Source organism: Mesoplodon bidens (assembly GCF_964165515.1).
Source record: "Mesoplodon bidens genome assembly, chromosome: 2".
NCBI classification, from domain to species: domain Eukaryota; kingdom Metazoa; phylum Chordata; class Mammalia; order Artiodactyla; family Ziphiidae; genus Mesoplodon; species Mesoplodon bidens.
In genome coordinates, this window is record NC_138177.1 from 55,882,590 (window position 1) to 55,904,613 (window position 22,024).

The 22,024-nt window shown below is 35.4% G+C and overlaps 1 long non-coding RNA gene across 3 annotated transcripts in view; it reads left to right on the forward strand.

Moving 5' to 3' along the window:
• The window catches only part of LOC308612902, a 49,936-nt gene that overhangs the window by 11,617 nt on the left and 16,295 nt on the right, over nucleotides 1–22,024 (forward strand). Inside the window, exons 2-4 of one of the 3 annotated variants that reach the window (XR_014015163.1) lie at nucleotides 3,473–3,555; nucleotides 3,684–3,827; nucleotides 19,820–19,919. This is a non-coding gene — a long non-coding RNA (uncharacterized lncRNA). Of the gene's footprint in view, nucleotides 1–3,472; nucleotides 3,556–3,683; nucleotides 3,828–3,926; nucleotides 4,797–5,378; nucleotides 5,789–19,819; nucleotides 19,920–22,024 lie in introns of those variants that run through there. The other 2 variants (XR_014015164.1, XR_014015165.1) reach the window with 2 other exon arrangements.

Below are 22,024 nucleotides of genomic sequence, written 5' to 3' on the forward strand. Positions count from 1 at the left end.
ATAATATGCTTATATTTTCCTTTCTCAATTAATCAAATTTAGATGTTATCCTCTGACTTTCTGCTATGATAGATGAGGACCTGTATCACACTTCACTTCTGCTGGCCACCTTCTCCCTGGATTTGATAGTTTTAAGATGGTTTTGTTTTTTTGTTTTTTTTTTTTGTGGTACGCGGGCCTCTCACTGCTGTGGCCTCTCCCGCCGCGGAGCACAGGCTCCGGACGCGCAGGCTCAGCAGCCATGGCTCACGAGCCCAGCCGCTCCGCGGCACGTGGGATCCTCCCAGACCGGGGCACGAACCCGTATCCCCTGCACCGGCAGGCAGACTCCCAACCACTGCGCCACCAGGGAAGCCCTAAGATGGTTTTTATTTACTGTATTTTTTACCCTTATAATCTTAATATATTTAATCACATATTTCTTGTTCCAACAAGTCTTATCAGAATCTCTTGACTTTGTAGGTTATTAGCACTCCTACCTTTCCCTCTACCTTTTCTCTCCCTTCCCTTTTCATGTTCTGTCAGCTGTAACTTTACATTTCTAGCATTGCAATTAGATAAATTACTTTGTATTCTATAACTATGATTAAAATGTACATATTGTCTTCTAGAGTTGAATTTATAAGTTGAAACCAATTTAAAAAACATTTATATTATTGTAACTTTATAAATATTGTTCACTGAAAGTCCTAGTAATGTGCTTGGATTATATTTCTCTTAAGGTCCAGGATCATGTTTCTAGAAAATGTTGCTAGCATTAACTAATTATTGACCACATTTTTATTAGAACCCATTAACATTTTGTTCCAAATTGGACCAATTGCTTTTTAGTCCTTTGAATTCAGTTTTTTCATTTTACTTTTTCCTTTGAACTTCTGGGGTTTTCCATACCTTTGTATTCCTCACCTTCTGCTTTCTTTGTTTTCACTCTTATTTTGCTGGAGCACATACTCAAGTAACTTCTCAGAAAATATACATGTGAGATAAACTTTCCAAATATTTGCATGATTTGATTTTACCTGCCTATTTCTTGATAACTTAACTGAATATAGAATTCTAGGTTTAAAATAATTTTTCCCCAGAACTGCAAAGATCTTTTTCAATATGTCCTAACATTCGATGTTGGTGAAAAGATTGTTGCTATACTAAATCTTTCCTTGTGACCATTTTCCCTTTGGAAGCATTTGGGAATGTCTTTTGAAAATTTTACATAATGTGTCTAAGTATAGAGTTTTTTTGTTTGTTTGTTTGTTTTAATATTTATTTATTTATTTTGGCTGCACCGTGTCTTAGTTGCAGCCACATGGGATCTTCATTGTGGCATGAGGGATCTTTAGTTGCAGCATGCAGACTTCTCAGTTGCAGCATGCATGCAGGATCTAGTTCCCTGACTAGGAATCAAACCTGGGCCCCCTGCATTGGGAATGTGGAGTCTACCCACTGGACCACCAGGGAAGTCCCTGAGTTTTTTCCTTTGACCTTCTTTAGCAGTTAGGGGGTCTTTCAATTTGAAGAGTTCTTTTCCTGTTTAGCTCTGAGAAATTTTTAAATTTTTTATTTCCTCTCCTCCATTTTCTCTTCTTTCTTTCTGAAATTCTTATTGTTTATATATTTGGCCTCTTGGATTTTATTCTCTGTGATTCTTATTTTTTTTCTAAACTGATTTTATCTTTAATGCCCTCTTTTAAGTATTTTATTTCTGAATAATATTTTTAACTAAGAAGAATGTTCTTATTTTCTGAGAGTGCTTCTTTCTCAGCATCCTGTTTTTGTCTTATGAGTTCAGTATCTCCTAAACTTCTCTGAAAGAACATATCATAATTTTTAAAGTTCTCTTTTTTATCTTGATTGTTTCTATGTTTATCTTGGGTTTTATTATGCTGTAGATTTTCTTCAAATATCTGGTGCTCTTTGGTTGTGCATTCACACTGAAGAATGAGGGAATAAGAAGAATGACAAAACTTTTTATACATGGATGAAGATTGTTAACTTCAGGCTTTACTTTTTTTAATAAATAGATAAATTTATTTATCTATTTATTTATCTGTCTACTTATTTGTTTTTGGCCGCGTTGGATCTTCGTTGCTGTGTGCAGGCTTTCTCTGGTTGCAGCGAGCAGGGGCTATCCTTCGTTGCAGTGAGCAGGCTTCTCATTGCAGTTGCTTCTCTTTGTGGTGGCTTCTCTAGGCGCAGCCTTCAGTAGTTGTGTCACACAGGCTCAGTAGTTGTGTGAATGGGCTTAGTTGCTCGGCAGCATGTGGGATATTCCTGGACCAGGGATTGAATCTGTGTCCCCTGCATTGGCAGGCAGATTCTTAACCAGTGCGCCACCAGGGAAGCCCCAGGCCTTACTTTTAAGACTTTGCCACTTACTAGCTATGTAATCTTGGGCAAGTATTTAAGCACTCTGTCTAATGTGAAAAAAATGGAATGATAATGTTCTTTATTGTTTTAAGTATTAAAATGTAATGCATGTAAAGTGCTTAGAACAATGCCTAGGATATATCAAACACTTATGTAATGTTTAATATTATTAAGGAAGGTGGGCTGGCAGGAAGCTGGCTATTTTGCTTGGAACACAACCAAAAACGAGACTCAGGAAAGCATTATTCTGAGGCATCAAAACTTGTGTTTGCTGCCCTGGAGCCCTCCATGTTTCATTCATTTTCTTTAAAGAGTCCTTTGAATTTCTGCTTAAGAATAATCACTGGGTTGTATCATGGTACAAACAGATCTTCAATAATCCTCCTATTTTCAACACTGCTTCTTATTCCCATCCTCCATAGTCTCCCTCACAGTGCCTGTTCCAGGTTCTGCTAGGCAGACCACTCCTACTGTAATGTCTTTCTCAAGTACCCCAGACTACATTACTCTTAGTTTCTCATGTTGACACGCTTGCATCTGCTTTCTTGTTTTCAGATGTTTATTGAACCACATTTCCTTCTTGGATACTCTTTTATTTTTCCTATTATGAATTTATTAATTTTTATTGTTTAAATATCACTTTAATATGACTTCAGGACACTGTCTCTAAATATAGTCACATTGGGGGTTAGAGCCTCAATAAATGAATTTTGGAGGGTACAATTCAGTTTATAGCCTTTATCAATGAAGAAAACCAGTTTGACCCAATGTGATCCAAGAGTACTACCACATTAATACTAAATTCTTGTTCTTTCAGACTATAAAACAAAGTTCAACTAAAACAGGGTGTTTATTTTGGTAGAATCTGCATGAGATTTTTACCAAGGTTATGGAAATACATATTTGATTTTTCTTGTGATGACAGATACTCAAATTAGGTATATAAAAGTTTACTATTTAATAAAAATATAAAAACATTTTGTGGATAACTAATACCTTACCTTCTTTCCAGTCAGAATATGAAACATAATTTCTGTTTCTTTTGTCCAAAAAACATCACTTTCCTTTTTAAATTCTCTAGTAATTTGTCAACATTTTTGTTTTACAGACATGGCAGGCAGGTTTTATACATGGATAAGAAGTCCACAGAATGCAGAAGTTCTGAAGATGCCAGGACCGGCAGAAATGGAGGTAGAAATTTTACTTGCTTTAAGACCTTTTGTGTAATTTTAAGTGCATTTTATAAATTATTTTGTTTCTCACTCATTTGTTGCTAATATTTGAGAGTATGATTGTGTTACATTTTATATCATTCGAAGGTAAACACAAACAAAAGGAAAAAAAGCAAAAGCAAAACCACCACCAACCCCGACATAGATCATCAGCATGTCATTCTTCAGATGACTATGTGTTTCCTTCTCCTACATCATCTTCAGGAAGCCAGACGGATTCAACTGTCGAAGGTATGTTTATCACCCTGCTAGCAGTCTTTCCATTTATAAGTTAGATGATCTAGAAAAAAATTCATTAAAACTCCTTCATAACTTCTGTTTATTCAACAGAGTAATACCCACTATGTGCCAGGCATAATGGTAAGCATGACATGGTCCCTTCAGCCAAGGAACTTTTAAGATACTGGACAATAAAGACAAACTAATAGTCCATTACAATGCAGGTGAGTGCTATGACTTGGTAAGCACATGTTAAGGGGACAAGGAAAGGCTTTGGAGAGGAAATGATATCTGAATTGAGAATTGGAAGATGAATAGGCATTTTCTAGACAAAGCAAGGGAAGTGGAATTCAGGAAGATTTATTACAAGTTAAAGGAATTGCATGTGCTAACCATTGTTGACATATGCATTTCTGATTCTTTCTCAAGTAATATTCTCACACATCTATTTCTTGATTTATCAGTGGACTAATCAGAGTTTTTGGTTGTAAGCAAAGAAAACTGGCTCTGGCTGATATAAATGGAAAAGGAATTTATTGAAAAGATATTGAATAACTCACTCATAATTGCCAAGAAGCCTAGAGAACTAATCTCTGAATGTGAATAGGAACAAAGTGAAACTTAGCAGCTAGAACTGTAGGCAAAGTCAAACCACTGGTAAGGGCACACTGCCACTACTGAACCTGAATGCATCAACTTGCATTGTCCTGGTCACTACATGCTGCCACTGAAGAATGGATTCTTCACCATCTCTGCTTCTTGGTGTCACTAGCTCCTAGGCAGTATTGACTGAGCCTAGACCACATGACCATGTGCTAGCTGCCTAGGAAACTGGGAAAGCAAGTATTGACCTTTTCAGCATTGATGGCAATAGGCATTTAGAGAAGTATTCACCAGACATAGGAGGGAGAATCAGATGCTCGGCAGTCAAAATACAACAAATGTTCTCCACATTCAACTCTAGACAGTATCTATCAACTAGCTCACAAATTACTCCTTTGTCTCACCTACCTTTATCTTTTCAGTGTTCGTTAGTTGTATTATAATTAATTTTTCTATTAGTTAATTTGGTATCAATAAATGTTATACCGGTAATTCTACTTTTTGTTTCATCAACTTTAGTCCATTATTTTACTCTCTTTTATATAGGTAACACTACCCTTTCCTCCATCTTTTCTCCCCGTTGTCTTTTTTTTTTTAACATTTTTAGTAGTTAACATCTATAACCAAAACAAACTTTCATTTTTTCTCCATAGATTTACTTTAAAGTTTCCAAACCAGTAATCAGCATTTAAATTATTATCACCAAATAAATATTATTACTGCAGTGCCAAGTCATGTGCTAGGATTACATTTCCCTTTCATGAGTCTAATATCATGATTACTGGAATTCTCAAAGGAATGTTTCTAGATGTAGGTACATCATCAAGTACATTTATATTCCACCAGTTGCCTCAAACCGTGCCATGTCTTAGTATTGCTTCATATTGGAACCATGACTTTCTTGTACAGTCTTTTTCTTAGACTTTCTAGTCCTACCATTTGTTTTTTTTTAATTGACAGAAGGATAATGTGACTACACCATAATAAAAAGATTTTGCATCCTTTCAATCATACTGTTCCATGGAGTTCATTTTTTCGCCTGGAGATGTTCTTGCCTGCCTGTTGCAAATTGGACTACTTTGTACCCCAGAGGCCTGACAGATAGCTGTCACCCTAGGATTTCCTCTCACTTCTGGGTTGGATTTATTGTTTATTAGATCCATGTCTTCCTATCTCTTGGTTTTCTGCATTAACTGTTAGAGTACACTGTCAAATAACTTTTCCAAAATATATGTCTAAAAGGTAAACTGAGTCTTTGCGTATCTCAGAATGTCATTATTCTCCCCTACACTAGTTTGAAAACAATTACCCCTAATTCTGGTTTCCAGAGGCAGTAACTTCATTCTCTCTCTTTTTTTTCCCAATATTTTTTACTGTGATAAAATACACATATAAAATTTACCATCTTAACCATTTTTAGAGCGCAGTCCATTCTCTCTCTTAACAGTATGTTTTTTGGGTTTTTTTAACATCTTTATTGGAGTATAGTTGCTTTACAATGGTGTGTTAGTTTCTGCTTTATAACAAAGTGAATCAGTTATACATATACATATCTTCCCATATCTCTTCCCTCTTGCATCTCCCTCCCTCCCACCCTTCCTATCCCACCCCTCTAGGTGGTCACAAAGCACCGAGCTGATCTCCCTGTGTTATGCAGCTGCTTCCCACTAGCTATCTATTTTACATTTGGTAGTGTATATATGTCTGTGCCACTCTCTCACTTTGTCACAGCTTACCCTTCCCCCTCCCCATATCCTCAAGTCCATTCTCTAGTAGGTCTGTGTTTTGATATCTATCTCCAAATCTTAAAATAACCTTTAAAGAACCGGTTCATTTTTCAGTTTTAGGTTCTATGGAAGATAAGAATTTAGCTACTTCTTTTTACTTCCCCCCCAAATTCACTTCCTTTCTCCCATCCTTCTAAATAGGATTTCATTATCATAACTGATAATTTCACTATTCAAGAATTTCATTATTATGACTTTTTAAATGCTGTTCACAGCTGAGCCATATAATGGTTTCCTTTCTAGCACAACTTTTTGTTTATTTTCACTTAATAATTATCTTTTAAAAAATTTGTTTCATTTTCTGTGTTTGTGACATATAATAGTAGTCTAAATTGCCTTTCAAAATGTGCAAACACATTAGGTACACTGTTAATTTCAGTTTGGGGATTCTGTCCTGAATCCTTTTAACATGCTCCATCTGAAATTACTGCTCTCTAGGCCTGTTAAACAGCTGTGAAGTTAGAATCTTTCATCTTCCTTCTGAGATTTCCTTTACCTCTCTCTTCAGTTTGTTCACCTGTTTTCTGGATTCTGTGGGGTTTTTTCTTCCTTTGTTTTCTACTTTATTTTATTGGAACATCTCTCCTAGTAACTTCTAGGAAAAAGAAGGACATTTAAGTCCTATCTGTCTGTAGTTGTGGGTTTATGCCTGTAAATGAATTTCCTTTATTGACTTCTGCTTCCACTGAGATGAGAGGTTAGTAGCAAACCAGTGCTTCCACCATAAACAACTAGATAAAATGAAGAAAATTATCTGTTTAAAGGAATGAAGAGCTGCTAAGGCAATGAGAACTAGAAGGATTAAGAATCTAGAGAGGAAAGAACTATGGAGAGGTAAAATGATACAAAGATTAGAGTTTGGGACTCACCAGGGGCTGGAGAATACAATAAGCCCTCTGTTGAAAACACAGGAGGGCAAGGATGAATCAGAGGTAAATTGAGCCTTACCAGGATTGTAATATCATCTCAGTACAGCCCCTGACTGGGTTTAGATGATCATCCATCACTCTGTTTGCCTAGTGGAAGAAGGGTGAATCTTCCTGGGAGGAAGATAACATCATCTAGAGCCTCTAGAATTTTGTAACGCAAAATACCTTTCAGCAAAAAATGATAAGATATTCTAACATGACTAAAGAACAAGATTAGGCTACAGGTAACCCAGATATTTGAGTTATCTGACAATGATTTTTACATAATTATGATTAATATGTTCAAGAAAGTAGAGATTTATAAACTATAAAAATAATCAAATGAATATTTTAGAATAACAAGTGCATTATTTAAAATTAACAATTTAGATAGATTTGCCAGCAGATTAAACAAAAGACAGAATTAGCAAACTGGAAGTCAAATCAAGAGAAAGAAAAAAGAATAGAAGATACAGAAGAGAGCATCAAAAGCATGTGAGACACATGAAAAGATCTAACGTAGAATTGGAATCTAAGAAAGAGAGAAGAATGAGGAAAAAGAAATATTTGAAGAGAATAATGGCCAGATGTTTTCCAAAACATGAAAAACCTCAACTACAGATTCAAGAAACTTTGAATCCCCAAAGCTGGATAATACAAAAAGAAAATCACATAGAGAACTTTCATTTCTAATCAGGAATATGGTTGTCTCTTACAGCATGGAGTGGTTAATATGGCAAGCAGGCTAATAGTCTCCTTTCCCATTTTCTCATTGAAATAATTCACTTTTTATCTTTCCCTATAAAGTATTGATATTTAGTAGATGCATTCATGTAGTTCTTGTTGATAAGCATACCACCTATGCTTTCTAGATTAAATAGAAGTTGGATTCTAGTGGACTCACAGGAATATTTTCCCTCAGATGGGCTCCTAAGTGCCACATATTTATAATACTGGGATACAATTGAAATTAAATAATTAATTTAATTTTTTAATAATTAATTTTAAATTTAATAATTCATTTGTATCTTGCAAGATTTTTCCAACCAGCATAATAAAGTTAATTAAACTATCAATCTTTAGTTTGGATCAAGATAGTAGGAGGATGTGGAGCTCACCTCTCCCCACAAACACATCAAAAATACATCTAAATGTGAAACAACTTTCACTGCAGACTAACTGGAAACTGGCAGAAGGACTCCTGTAAACCAAGGTTTTAAGAAAGATACACATGTAACCTGGTAGAAAGGGAAGAAATATAATTGGGTCAAGACTTGTGCCCCTTCAAGGGAACTCAGAGGCAACAGGAGATTACACAGGAAGACCCCTGCCCTGGGGAGTGAGTAGTTCAAGTCACAGATTTGGTGCCCCAGTCCTGGGATCCTATGTGGGGGAGACAAGCCCCCTTGGCTGGTTGGAGCACTGCTGGGACTAACAGAAGGGTGGTGGGAAGCTTGGATTCTGCTCATGAAGGGTGCATATGTGTTGGCTTGCTTGCAGGGTAAGGTTCAGAGAGGTCTGCTCTAGAGTCTATAGAGTTTCCCACAACCACCTTGCCATGTGCTTGCCAACTCAAGCAAGCACTTTGGCTCTGCTGAGTCCATGTCACAGTGCAACACTGGATCTGGGGCAGCCACGACCAGGGAAAAGACTCGCCCATGGGACACAGAGGTGACCCAGTCCCAGAGCTGAGCCTGGGTGAGGTAGCGGAGGCCGTTTTTGGCACTGACTCAAGCAGCACCTCAGAAGCAGCCCAGATCTCTGATGGTGGTGGCTCTACCACAGCCCTATATATGCTGAAAGTCTACGTGGAGCCCACCTGCCTGGCAGAGTAGTTCCACAACAGGGCGGTGGCGGTGGAGGCTGGTGACAGTGATTGGCTGTAAGGGACAAGGAGATTTTCACCTGAGGCCACGTCTGAGCAGAGCCACAGGTGCATGCATATGCAGCGCATTGGACCTCTGTCTGTGGCCAACTCAAGCCAAGAGACCACACGAATCCCACTCGCTTCAGCACTAACCCCCCTGGGGCAAGCGTCCTGGTCCAAGGAGAGGGAAAAAACACACACTTAAAGGGAACAAAGCCAGCTTGGGCCTAGCCCTCAGGGCTTCTGTACCAGCAACTTGGAATCCGACTCCACCCCCAATAGGGCAGCGACAGTCACGAAGCAGAGGTGAAGTCCTGCCTCATACCTGGTATCAGCTTTAGCCCCTCAATCTCTAGCCTCACCCCCTACCAAGGTGATAGCTTGGTACATCCAGCACACCCAGGAAAGACATAACTTGCATACACATCAAACCCAGGTTTCCCACCAAAGGCATTGGGCACAGGCAGTCTGTATAGGAATGCTCTCATATAAGAACACTCTCTCAAGATCACATAGGTAACTGTTTTGCCTAAATTCATAGAAGTAGAGAAAGTTAATCAGAATGAAAAGGCAGAGTGATTACTCTCAATTTAAAGAGTAAGAGAAAACCCCTGGAAAAAAATAAATAATGAAATAGAAATAAACAATTTACCAGGTAAAGAATTCAAAGCATTGGTGATAAATGTTAACTGACCTAGAGAAAAGAATTGATGTATACAGGGAACACTTTAACAAGGAACTAGAAAATATAAAAAAGACCCAATCAGAAATGAAGAATTCAATAGCTGAAGTAAAAAATACACTAGAAGGAATGAATTGCATGCTAAGTGGTACAGAAGAACACATAAGTGATCTGGAATATAGAATAATGGAAATCATCCAATCAAAATAGCAAAAAGAATAATTTTTTAAAAATGAATAGTAAAAAGAATAATTTTTTAAAAATGAAGACAATTTAAGAGATCTCTGAGATAACATTAAGCATATTAGCATTTGCATTTTAGGGGTCCCAGAAGGAAAAGAAAGAGAGAAGGGGATCAAAGATGTATTTGAGGAAATTATGGCTGGAAACTTCTCAAACCTGAGGAAGGAAACAGATATCCAGGTACAGGAATCTCAAAGCGTCCCAAGCAATATGTACCCAAGCAGACCAACACCAAGACGTAGCATAATTAAAATGACAAAAGTTAAAGATAAAGAGAGAATTCTTAAGACACCAAGAAAAAAACCCAAAGAGTCATATACAAGGAAACCTCCAAAAGGCTGTCAGCTGATTTCTCTGCAGAAACTTTGCAGGCCAGGAAGGAGTGGCATGATATATTCAAAGGGCTAAAAGTGAAAAATCTGCAACCTGGGATACTTTACCCAGCAAGATTATCATTTAGAATAGAAGGAGAGATAAAGAACTTCTCAGACAAGCAAAAACTAAGAATTCATCAATACTAAACCTATCCTAAAAGAAATGTAGAAGAGTCTTCTCTAAGTGGAAAAGAAGAATCTATAGGAAAGGTAAAATCCCACTAGGAAAGGTAAATATACAGTAATGACTGAGGATAAACCACTTAAATACACCAGTATGAAGATTGAAAGACAAAGAATTGTAAAAGCAACTGTAACTACAGTAAACAGTTAAATGTTGGGGAGGAGTGTAAAAATGTACGTCTTTTAGAATGTGTTTGAACCTAAATGACTACCAGTTTAAAACAAGACATATATAGTTATAGGTCAAAATAGAGGGAAGTTTATCGAGATACAGGCCTTCCTCAAGAAACAAAAAAGAATCTCAAAGAAACAACCTAACTTACCACCTAAAGGAATTAAAAAAGAAAAGGCCAAAGTCAGCAGAAGGAAGGAAATAATAAAGATCAGAGAGGAAATAAAATAGAGATAAAAAATAGAAAAGAGCAGTGAAACCAAGAGCTGTTGTTTTGAAAAAATAAACAAAATTGATAGACTTTTAGCTAGGTGCAGGAAGAAGAGAGAGGACCCAAATAAACAAAATAAGAAATGAAAGAGGAGAAATAAAAACCAATACCACAGAGATACAAAACTCATGAGCGAATACTTTGAACAGTTACATGCCAACAAATTACACAACCTAGAAAAATTGGACAAATTTCCAGAAACGTACAACTTGCCAAGACTGAATCAAGAAGAAACAAACAATTTGAACACACTGATCACTAGTAGTGAGATTGAATTTTTAATAAGAAAAACTCCCAAGCAAACAAAAGTCCAGGACTGGACAGCTTCACAGGGGAATTCTACCAAACATATAATGAAGAGCTAAACCTATCCTCCTCAAAGTATTACAAAAAAATTGAAGAAGATGGAACACTCCCAAATTCATTCTATGAGGTCACCATCACCCCCCAAAACCAGACAAAGACACTACAAAAAAAAAAAAGATTAAAGGCCAATATTTCTGATAAACATCGATGCAAAAATCCCCAACAAAATATTAGCAAATCAACCCTCTAAGATCAGGAACAAGGCAAGGATGCCCACTGTTGCCACTTATATTCAACATAGTTTTGGAAGTCCTAGCCATAGCAATCAGAGAAGAAAAAGAAAAGGAATCCAAGTTGGAAAGGAAGAAGTAAAAGTATCACTGTTTCCAGATCTCATGATACTATGCATAGATAATCCTAAAGATACCACCAGAAAACTACTAGAGCTCATCAATAAATTTGATAAAGTTTCAGGATACAAAATTAATATACAGAAATCTGTTGCATTTCTATACATTAACTATATAGTGAACTATCAGAAATAGAAATTAAGGTAACAATCCCATTTACCATAGCATCAAAAAAAGAACAAAATACCTGGGAATAAACCTACCTAAGGAAGCAAAAAACATATACTACAAAAACTATAAGATGCTGATGAAAGAAATTGAAGGCAACACAAACAGATGGAAAGATATACCATGTTCTTGGATTGTAAGAATCAATATTGTTAAAATGACCATACTACCCAAGGCAATCTACAGATTCAATGTAATCCCTATCAAAATACCAGTGGCATTTTTCACAGAGCTACAACAAATAATTATAAAATTTATATGGAAACACAAAAGACCCCAAATAGCCAAAACAATCTTGAGAAAGAGGAACAGCACTGGAGGAATCGGGCTCTTTGGCTTCAGACTATACTACCAAGCTACAGTAACCAAACAGTATGGTATTGGCACTAAGACAGACACATAGATCAATGGAAAAGGACATAAAGCCCAGAAATCAACCCGCACACTTATGGTCAGTTAATCTATGACAAAGGAGGCAAGAATATACAGTGGAGAAAAGACAGTCTCTTCAATAAGTGGTGCTGGGAAAACAGGACAGCTACATGTAAAAGAATGAAATTAGGACATTCTCTAACACCGTATACAAAAATAAACTCAGGAATTCCCTGGCAGTCCAGTGGTTAGGACTGTGTGCCTTCACTGACAAGGACACCAGTTTGATCCCTTGTCAGGGGACTAAGATCCCGCAAGCTGCACAGTGCAGCCAAAAATGAAACAATAACAAAAATAAACTCAAAATGGATTAAGGACCTCAATGCAAGATCGGATACTATGAACTTCCTAGAGGAAAACATAGAATACTCTGACATAAATCATAGCAATATTTTTTTGGATCCATCTCCTAAAGTGATGGAAACAAAAGCAAAAACAAACAAGTGGGACCTAGTTAAACTTAAAAGGTTTTGCACAGCAAAGGAAACCATTGACAAAATGAAAAGGCAATCTATGGAGTGGAAGAAAATATTTGCAAGTGATGCAACCAACAATGGCTTAAGTTTCAAAATATACAAACAGCTTATACAGCTCAACATCAAAAAAACAACCCAATCAAAAAATGGGCAGAAGACCTAAACAGACATTTCCCCAAAGAAGATATATAGATGGCCAACAGCCGCATGAAAAGATGCTCAACATCACTAATTATTAGAGAAGTGCAAATCAAAACTACAATGAGGTATCACCTCATACCGGTCAGAATGGCCATCATAAAAAGTCTACAAATAATAAATGCTGGAGAGAGTGTGGAGAAAAAAGAACCCTCCTACACTGTTGGTGGGAATGTAAATTGGTACAGCCACTATAGAAAACACTATGGAGTTTCCTTAAAAAATTAAAAAGTAGAGTTACCATATGATCCAGCAGTCCCACTCCTGGGCATATATCTGGAAAAGGTGAAAACACAAATTCAAAAAGATACATGAACCCCAATGTTCATAACAGCGCTATTTACAATAGCCAAGACATGGAAGCAACCTAAATGTCCATGGACAGATGAATGGATAAAGAAGATGTGGTATGTATATACAATGGAATATTGCTCAGCCATAGAAAAGAATGAAATAATGCAATTTGCAGCTACATGGATGGACCTGGAGATTATCATACTAAGTGAAGTAAGTCAGACAGAGAAAGACAAATGTCATATGATATCACTTATATATGGAATCAAAAAAAATGATACAAATGAACTTATTTACAAAATAGACATAGAGTCATGGGCATAGAAAACAAACTTATGGTTAGCAAAGGAGAAAGTGGGGGGTGGGGGGGATAACTTAGGAATTTGGGATTAACAGGTAAACACTACTATATATAAAATAGATAACAACAAGGGCCTACTGTATAGCACAGGGAACTATATTCAATATCTTGTAATAACCCATAATGGAAAAAATCTGAAAAAAATACATACATATAACTGAATCACTTTGCTATACACTTGAAACATTTTCAACAACTATACTTCAATAAAAAATTAGCAAATTGAATCCCACAGTAAATAAAAAGGATTGTACTCTATGATTAAATTGGGTTTATTCCAGGGATGTAAGGATGGTTCAACATCAACAAAAGGAAGGATAAAAATCACATGGTTATCTTAATAGATGCAGAAAGAGCATCTGACAAAATTTCACATCCATTCATGATAAAAACTCTTACCAAAGTGAGTACAGAGGGATATATCTCAACATAATAATGAACATTTATGACAATTCCAGAGCTAACATCATACTCAACAGTGAAAAGTTGAAAGCCTTCCCACTAAATTCAGGAGTAAGACAGGGATGCCCACTCTCACACTTCTATTCAACATAGTATTGAAAGTTCTAGCCACAGCAGTTAGACAAGAAAAAGAAGGAAAAGTCATCAAAATTGAAAGAGAAGTAGAACTGTCATTATTTCCAGATAGCATGATAGTTTATATAGAAAAACCTAAAATCTCCACCCCCAAATTATTAAAATAAATGAATTCAGCAAAGTTGCAGGATACAAGAATACACAGAAATCTGATGCTTTTCTATATAATAATAATGAACTATCAGAATGAGAAAGTTTTTTAAAATCCCATTTAAAATCGCATCAAAAAGAATAAAATACCTAGGAATAAACTTAATGAAGGAGGTGAAAGACTCTGAAAACTATAAAACATTGATGAAGGAAATTGAAGGTTATACAAAGAAATGGAAAGTTATCCCATGCTCTTGAATTAGAAGAATTAATATTGTGAAAATGGCCATACTACCCACAGCAATCTACAGATTTAATGCAATCTCTATCAAAACACCCATTACATTTTTCACAGAACAAGAACAAATAATCCTAAAATTCATATAGAACCACAAAAGACCCCAAATTGCCAAAGCAACCTTGAGAAGAAAGAACACAGTTGGAGGTACCACCTGCCCAGACCTCAGACTATAGTATAAAGCTACAGTAATCAAAATACATGGTTCTGACACAAAAACATATATAGATCAATGGAACACAATAGAGACCCTAGAAATAAACCCACACACCTATGGTCAATTAATCTATGACAAAGGAGCCAAGAATATACAATGGAGAAAAGACAGTGTCTTCAGTTGGTGCTGGGAAACTGGATAGCTATATTTAAAACAATGAGATTAGAATATTTCCTCATACCATAAACAAAAATAAACTCAAAATGTGTTGAAGCCCTAAATTTGAGATCTGAAACCATAAAATTCCTAGAAGAGAACATAGGCAGAACACTCTCTGACATAAATCGTAGCAATATTTTTTTGGATCTTTCCTCTAAAGCAAAGGGAATAAAAGCAATAATTAACATATGGGACCCAATTAAACGTAAAAGTATTTGCACAGCAAAGGAAACCATTGACAAAATGTAAAAACAAAACAACATACAGAATGGGGTAAAATACTTGCAAGGGGTATGACTGACAAGGGGTTAATATCCATAATATACAAACAGCTCATACAACTCAATATCCAAACAAACAAACAAACAAACCCAATCAAAAATGGGCAGAAGACCTGAATAGACATTTCTCCAAAGAGGACATACAGATGACTAACAGGCACATGAAAAGATGCTCAACATTGCTAATTATTAGAGAAATGCAAATTGAACAATAATGAGATATCAGCTCACACCTGTCAGAAAAACTATCGTCAAAAAGTCTATAAATAACAAATGCCAACATTCCATTGGTGTAGCCACTATGGAAATCACTATGGAGGTTCTTCAAAAAACTAAAAATACAACTACCATATTATCCAGCAATTCCACTCCTGAGTTTATATCTGGAAAAAACAAAAACACTAGTTCAAAAAGATACAGGCACCCCAATGTTCATAGCAGCACTATTTACAATAGCCGAGATATGTAAGCAACCCAAGTGGCTATCAACAGATGAATGGACAAAGAATATGTGATATATATATATATATATATATATATATATATATATATATATATATATATATATATATATATATATATACACACACACACACACACACACAATGGAATATTACTCAGCAATAAAAATGAAATTTTGCCATTTGCAGCAATGTGGATGGACCTAGAAAATATTATGCTTCGTGAAATAAGTCAGGCAGAGAAAAAAATACTGTATATCATCACTTCTAAGTGGAATCAAAAAAATAATACGAATGTATATAGCAAAATAGAAACAGAGTCACGGATATAGAAAACAAACTAGTGGTTACCAATGGGGAAGGGGAGGTGGGAGGGGGCACATTAGGGGTATGGGGTTAAGAGATACAGACTACTGTGTATTAATTAGTTAAGAAACAAGGCTGTATTGTATAGCACAGGGAATTATAGCCATTATTTTGTAATAAGTTTAATGGATTATAATCCGTAAAAATACTGAATCACTATGCTGTACACCTGAAACTAATATAACGTTGTAAATCAACTATACTTCAATAAAATTATATCAGTCTTAATTCTAATTCCTCAGATTCTTTAATCAATAAAAATGACTTGTAATGATATATCTAAAACTTCCAATTCTTTTAAAAAGTTTTATCTCCTACCAAGGGAAGAATTAAGACAGAAGAGAGAAAAGGAGTAAGTGGAGAAAAGAAAGAAAAGTAGGTAATAGTGAATAATTTAATATAAGAATAAAATTTGGCTATTAGAATAATCTGCTCTTCCTAATTAAGGAAAATCTACCCAAACAAAATCTATACAGGGAACTTTGAAGAGATATAAGGGAAGGAGTGGTTAACATGGTAGTTAACATGGAGCTAACCTAATATAATAGTGTTCTTTTTCTTTTCAAATACTCTAATCACCCCTTATCTGAAGTTTCACTTTCTGAGGTTTCAGTTACCTGCAGTACACTGTGGTCCAAAATACTAAATGGAAAATTCCATAAATAAACAACATACATTTTAAATTGTGTGTCCATTCTGAGTAGCATAATGAAATCTCACACTGTCCTGCTCTGTCCACTCCTCGATGTGAATCATCTCTTTGTCCAGCTAATCCACGCTGTATTTGCTACCCATCCATTAGTCACTTAGTAGCCATCTCAGTTATCAGATCTTCAATCCACGCTGTATTTGCTACCCATCCATTAGTCACTTAGTAGCCATCTCATTTATCAGATCATCGACTGTTGCAGTATTACAGCGCTTGTGTTCAAGTAACCCTATTTTACTTAATAATGCCCCCAAAGCCAAAGAGTAGTGATGCTGGCAATTCAGATATTCTCTTACTGTGCCTGATTTATAAATTATACTTTATCATAGGTATGTATATGTAGGAAAAGACACAGTATATATAGGGTATGGTACTATTCCCACTTCCGGGCATCCACTGGGGGACTTTGAACTATCCCCTGCAGATAAGGGGGGAATACTCTACTTAGAAAGCTATACAGATAGTTAAAATACATTTGCAATTCTTTTGATTTTTTGATGTTAGCATAGTTACAAAAATAGCATATGTGCTTTGAAAAATTCAAATAATACAGAGATAGATAAAAGGTGAATGGCCACACTCTTTATTCCACTTTCCTGGGGTTATCCTTCTTAAACATTTGTTACATATCCTTAGGTTCTTTCTCTAGCAATTGCAGAAAATGAAATAAATGAAATCGATATGTATATATGAATGTATAAGACTACAGTCTTATGTTACAGAAATAGATCACCAACTTCTCTAAATTTAATGTATTTAATATAATAACATGCATACAAAAGAATATGTATAATATACATAAAAGTTAGACATGTAATAATAAAAATAACACTATGAACCTGTTATTTAGCTTAAGAACTAGAACATTACCAATATATCTACTAGTATTATTCAAACTTCTTGCATTTACCTGACTCCCTATCAGAAGTAATACTATCCTAAACTTTGTCACCTCTTCCCGTACATTTTGATAGTAGCTTTTTTTTAACAAAATATTTATTTATTTATTTGTTTACTTGGTTGCACCAGGTCTTAGTTGTAGCAGGCAGGCTCCTTAGTTGTGGCATGTGAGCCCCTAGCCGCGGCATGCGTGTAGGATCTACTTCCCTGCCCAGGGATCTAACCCGGGCCCCCTGCATTGGGATTGCAGAGTCCCAACAACTGCGCCACCAGGGAAGTCCCTTGATAGCAGTTTTATTACAAATGTATGTATTTATAAACATTATTATGTTTAGTTTGCCTAGTTTTGAGCTTTATAAAAATAGTATCATACCATATATAGTTTTCTGTGTCTAGATTTTTCACAAAATATTTTGTTTCTATGATTTATTTATCTTTTCATATAGCTGTATTTCATAAATTTATACTGCTGTATAATATTTTATTGTTTGAATAAAGCACAATTTATCCATTGTCCCATGAATGGACATTTAGGATGTCTCTGATTTTTTTTTATTGCAAACAATTCTACTATGAATATGTTATACATTTTTCCTGGTGCTCATGTGTAAATTTCTTTAGATTACATATCTAAAAATGAAATTGCTAAATTGTAAGGTACGCGCAATGTGATACGCACAGTGTTGTTTGTGTTAAACACAATGTGTGTTCAAACTGCTGAGATTCTAGGGTTGTTGCTATTATACTTTAATACAACTTATCCTTGTCTAACACATTTAATTTGGTTGTTCAAATCATTTATTGTCTTACTGATATTTTATCTGCTTTTTCTACCAATTACAAAAGGTGTTTTTAAATCTTTCATTATGATTGTGGATTTGTCTATTTCTTGTACTTTTTTGCAATGTTTGCTTCTTATATTTTGAAGCTGTGTTATTAGGTATATTTAAATTTTGAATTATTAACTCTTCTGGTGAATTTTACCTTTTATTATTATGGATTTACTTTCTTTATCTCAAATAATATTTGTTACCTTAAAGTCAGTTTTATCTGATAATAATATAGCTACACCAGATTTTGGGGGGGATTAGGGGTTCATGTTTGTTTGGTACATTTTTTTCCATTCTTTTACTTTCAGCTTTTCTGTATTTTTAATTTTAGATGTCTCTTGTAAACAGCATATAGTTGGGTTTTATTTTCTCATCCAGTCTGGCACTCTTCATTTTTAAAAAATCTGGCCATTAAGAATTAATATAATTACTGATATATTTCTGTTACACCTACCATTATACTATGTACTTTCTATTTCTCCCACTTACTCTGTATTTTTTTTCTTTTTAATATATTTTATATTTCATTTTTCCTTTAATTTGGGTTTCTTTTAATATTGGTTATCCTATAAATGATAACATACATCCTTGATTTATCAAAGACTCATGTTAGTTGGTACTTTTAACTTCCACTTAGATGAGGGAAGGATCTTAGAACACTTTGACTCCCTTACCTTCCTCCTGACTTTCACACCATTGTATCATATATTTTAATTCTACATAACTTTCAAATTCCAGAAAACAGTATCCCCCTAAGTCAGAAGCTAATTCATTAGAGTAAATATTTTTATTTTAAAAATGAAAGAAATGAACTTTCAAGTCAAGAAATTAGAAAAAGAACAACTAACACACAACTGAAAGGAATATAGGAGAAAAAAATAGTAAAGATAAAACCTTTAGCGACTTTTAAGAGACAGGAAAAATAGACTGTAGGTAAATCCAAGAGCTGAATTTTTGAAAAATGCCAATAAAATGGTCAAACCTTAACAAACCTACTAAAAAGAAAGAAAATACAAACAAAAGTAAAATGGGGATATATAGATCAATAGATACATAGCTCTAAACACTTAAAGAGAATAATATGAACAACACTATGCTAAGGTATGAGTATTGATCTGTCCACAACACAGTTACACAGGAAATGTAAGTTTATTTTTCTATAATTCATCTCATTTTCTTCTTGAAGCCCTAGCTTATTGGAGAGTATGGAAACCTGATCTCAGCCAGTTTGGAATTTCTTCCTTTGAGTCAAGGAAGGGGACAGGTAGAGGGGTGAGGAGGTGGGAGGTGGTCTTTGTGTTTCCAAGGCATGGGTGAGGGGAAGATACTTACCTGGTCCTCAATGTTATCTGTTCACACAGGTATCTTCTGAGATGTCCATCATTCAGTCTGGTCCTCAGTCATTGATCCACACCATTTGCAACTGAGATGTCTTCATTCCTGTCTGCCTAGTCCTTTCAGGTATGGTGGCTCTCTCCCTGTTACATCCACGTCACATGTAGGAGCGTGGGCATAATTCTGCTTCTCACTGCCATGCAGGGGTACTAAACGCAAGCCTATTTAAAGCCTGTTCAGTATAATCTCCTCTCCCAGTCACTTCTTCTCTGATATCATGTGACTACCGCAAGGCTCAGAGTACAGCTTCTCTCTTCCCCTGCCTTAGGTTACTCATATTTGTGTGGATTTTTACTACTTCCCTGGTACTCTGTGAATCAGGATACAGGGCCTATCTTTTGGGGATTTATCAATGTCTATATTCTTATTACTTCCCCACAATATCCTCCTCTTCCTTAGCCTGGGGGAATTTCTTTCTAGTCTTTTTGTAGCTCAGGGTGGGGTTCTAGGGAAGTGAGATTGAGTCTAGTTCTTTCGAGTTATATTTCTCCCAAATATTTTATCTCTATATGGAACCTTCTCTATTTCCATAATGGCTTACATTTTTAGAAATCAAGTTCAAGAAGACTTCTTTTTTTCTGTTTACTACCCTGGTTTATCCCTTCCCTAAAACAACAAGCTCACAACTGCCTAGCTGCTTAAAAGGAGTATGGGAGGAGGGATAAGGAAAAAAAATGAACTAATAGGTGAAAAAAACTTAATATTTCAAAAATATCCTGTCACATAAAAACTTGTTGATATGACAAATTTGTGGAATAATATTTGCTAATATCAAACACTTACTATGTACCATTGTCTTAAGAACTTTACATCTGTCAATCTAATAATCACAATAATAATTAAATAGGTATCATTACTATTCTGATTTTACAGATAAAGGAACTGAGATACAGAGATGTCAAGTAACTTAACTAAGTTTTGTTCAGTAGTGTCAGAGCTTGTACTCAAACCCAAGAAGTCTGACTCTGTAGTCCACTTTCTAAACTACTATGTCTTTGGTTCTCAAATGACTCCTTAAGAAACATATGGAAATGCATAGGGGGTATGATTTAGTTTTTATAAAGACTGAGGAAAGTTACTGGCATTTAGTGAATAAAGACCCAAAATGTTAAATGTCCTGTAGTGTGAGGATGGTCCTGAACAATAAAGAATTGACCCATCCAAAATGTAGATAGAACTTCTATTGAGAAACACTACACTGTACTGTACTACCTCTAAATTGCCAAGATTGACTCAAGAAGTTAAAAAAAAACTCATATAGATGACTATTCATGATAGAAGTTATAAATGTTATTAAAAAGTTGATAGGCAGATTTTCTACTTAGTTTTTCTTTAAGGTTTTCAGGGAATAAGTGAGTTTCATAATATATATAATAATCTCTTCTAGAATATGAAAGGATATAGAATGCCTCTTTTTTAATTTTTTTATTTCTTTTAACATCTTTCTTGGAGCATAACTGCTTTACAATGTTATGTTTCTGCTGTATAACAAAGTGAATCAGCTCTATGTATACATATATCCCCATATCCCCTCCCTTTTACGTCTCCCTCCCACCCTCCTTTATCACACCCCTCTAGGTGGTCACAAAGCACCGAGCTGATCTCCCTGTGCTATGCGGCTGCTTCCCACTAGCTCTTTACATTTGGTAGTGTATATATGTCAATGTCACTTTCTCACTTCATCCCAGGTTACCCTTCCCCCTCCCCGTGTCCTCAAGTCTATTCTCTGCGTTTGCGTCTTTATTCCTGTCCTTCCCCTAAGTTCTTCAGAACCATATTTTTTTTAGATTCCATATATATGTGTTAGTATACAGTATTTGTTTTTCTCTTTCTGAATTACTTCACTCTGTATGACAGACTCTAGGTCCATCCACTTCACTACAAATAACTCAATTTCATATCTTTTTATGGCTGAGTAATATTCCATTCTATATATGTGCCACATTTTCTTTATCCATTCATCTGTCGATGGACACTTAGCTTGCTTCCATGTCCTGGGTATTGTAAATAGTGCTACGATAGAATGCCTTTTAATTGATTTTATGAAGCTTATAAAACACAAATTAGATTTTTAGAAATATTGCTAGAGACAAAGGGGGACATTTCATTATGATAAAAGCATCAATATATATCTGGAAGATACAACAGTTATAAATGTATTCACACTGAAG